This window comes from Chionomys nivalis, chromosome 15 (genome assembly GCF_950005125.1).
Source record: "Chionomys nivalis chromosome 15, mChiNiv1.1, whole genome shotgun sequence".
Lineage (NCBI taxonomy): Eukaryota > Metazoa > Chordata > Mammalia > Rodentia > Cricetidae > Chionomys > Chionomys nivalis.
Window position 1 is genome coordinate 34,974,965 of NC_080100.1, and position 2,217 is coordinate 34,977,181.

Consider the following 2,217-nt stretch of genomic DNA (forward strand, 5'->3'; position numbering starts at 1 on the left):
GAAGCTTTGTCCGTAGTCTTAATAAATTCATAAAATGATAAAGTTAGATGAATTAGCAGTTTTTTTTACTAGGCAGAGTTTTATTAATCTGTTTCCAAACTTTATCCCCGGTTTCTTCAAGTTTAATTTGCCGCAAAGAATGAATTGTGTATGAGCAAAAACTGAAGAGAGCTGCAGTGTCCAGGGCGCTTGGACTTGAAAATATCAGCACTCTAGACTTTATCAGGCCCACCAGCAAAAGAGTTTTCAAAAGCAGTCATGACATAAAACAGCAGCTCCTGTAACTTCTGCAAACGTCGCCTTCTTCTGACGTGGCCTCCGTTCAGTTCGCCTCCTTCCCAAGGGCCTCATCAGAATTCTCCACCAGCTCTGGAACTTCATCATCACCGTCCTCTCCAGGACCAGGAGCTAGTGGTACTCTTCCATGCAGAGACTGTTCGTGCAGAGCTTCAGCCAGTCTCCTTAGACGACTCAGACTGTCTGCCCGGAGCTGATTTAGGATGCTGGGAGGCATTTCTGTTTGCCTGAACTTTATGATTGTTAAAATGGATCCATGTTCCGTGGTGTATAAACATGTTTACTTCTTCACTGCCAGAGACATTGCTTACCCCTCACTTCTTTGAGGAGAGTTGCCATTTTCTTTTGTTTTTTAAAATCATCTGCGCTGCTGTCCTATGAAGCATCTTCTTTCTGCAAGCAGCTCTTTTCCAACCGATGCACACTTGTGCCCGCAATTTGGCGAGTTTTTCCTGATTCCTGGTCATTTCTTTCATCTTGTTTGAGTGGAAATGGGGCCCGTGGGACTAGGGTTCATGCTCAGGAGGTCTTAGGGCAGACCAGCTAAGATAAGGCACGCACACACCAGGAGGCAAAATGGCAGCTCGAATTAGCTATCTTTATGTGGCTTGTTTTTCTTACTCTATTACTTTTTCTAGAAGTTTAATATTTATTTTATTATCTTTGCTCCTTTAATCTATGACTGTCTGTACTCTTTTATATTATAACTGTCTATATTCCTTTTCTTCTCTCTCCCAAGCCTATGTACATTTATCCAACACTGTGACCCATTCAGAGGTCTTTTTTATCTGAACCTGTTTTTATTGTACATCTGTAATAATTTTCTGACCAGGAGCACTTTTAAAATGGTAAGCAGCTTGGTTGCAGCAGCCCTGGACGCTGGCTCTGCCTCTCTTAGGCTTTCAATATGGTGGAGGTAGTTCACCACCAACTCTGGAACTGCTGGGTGGGAGCCGTCCTCATCACCTCAACTCTGGGTAGCACTGTGCAGCATATAAACCCTTTTTATCTGAGTAAAAGCTAAATCTTCCATGCAGTGCACTGCACAGCCTAGAAATACCTCTATGTATGGTGGTAAGAATCTGCGATGCTCTCCTGCCTGTGTACGCCTAGAAGACACAATTCTGCGGCCTGCCCAGGAAGGGGGAGGGGTTATGGAGCCACGGGCATGGTCTCAGCTACTTTCCTTTCAACTCTGGGCACACAAGTACCAGGACCCAAAGTGGGTGGCAGACATCAGCTCCAAATTGGCACCATTATGTAGGTAAAGGCTGTCCATTCTTTCCTGGCCATCCAGACCCGAAATGATCACACAGAAACTATATTAATTATAATACTGTCTGGCCAATAACTTAAGTCTATTTCTAGCTAGCTCTTATATCTTAAATTAACCCATTTCTATTATTCTGTGTATTGCCACAAGGCTGTGGCTTACTGGATAAAGTTCTGGCATCTGTCTCCTTCGGTGGCTACATGATGTCTCTCTAACTCTACCTACTCTTTCTCTGTTTGGATTCCCCGCCTGGCTTTACTCTGTTAAGTCACTGGCAAAAATCAGCTTCTTTATTAACCAATGGCAATAAAACATATTCCAAACATACAGAGGGGAATCTCACATTAATGAAGGACAGCCTAGAACGTAACAGTTATACCATAAAGTGTGGCAGCCGGGCAACACCAACAAAAGTAAACACAGGCTGGGCGGTGGTGGCGCACGCCTTTAATCCCAGCACTTGGGAGGCAGAGGCAGGCGGATCTCTGTGAGTTCGAGACCAGCCTGGTCTACAAGAGCTAGTTCCAGGACAGGCTCCAAAGCCACAGAGAAATCCTGTCTCAAAAAACCAAAAAAAAAAAAAAGTAAACACAACAGGTTCTTTGACCTTTGTCATCTTTGAAAAGCTACACACAGATTCTTCACCA

The 2,217-nt window shown here is 44.0% G+C and overlaps 1 pseudogene; it reads right to left on the reverse strand.

Moving 5' to 3' along the window:
- Positions 1–322: 322 nt before the first annotated feature.
- LOC130887492 (transcription factor BTF3-like) lies at positions 323–773 on the reverse strand (annotated as a pseudogene).
- Positions 774–2,217: the final 1,444 nt, after the last annotated feature.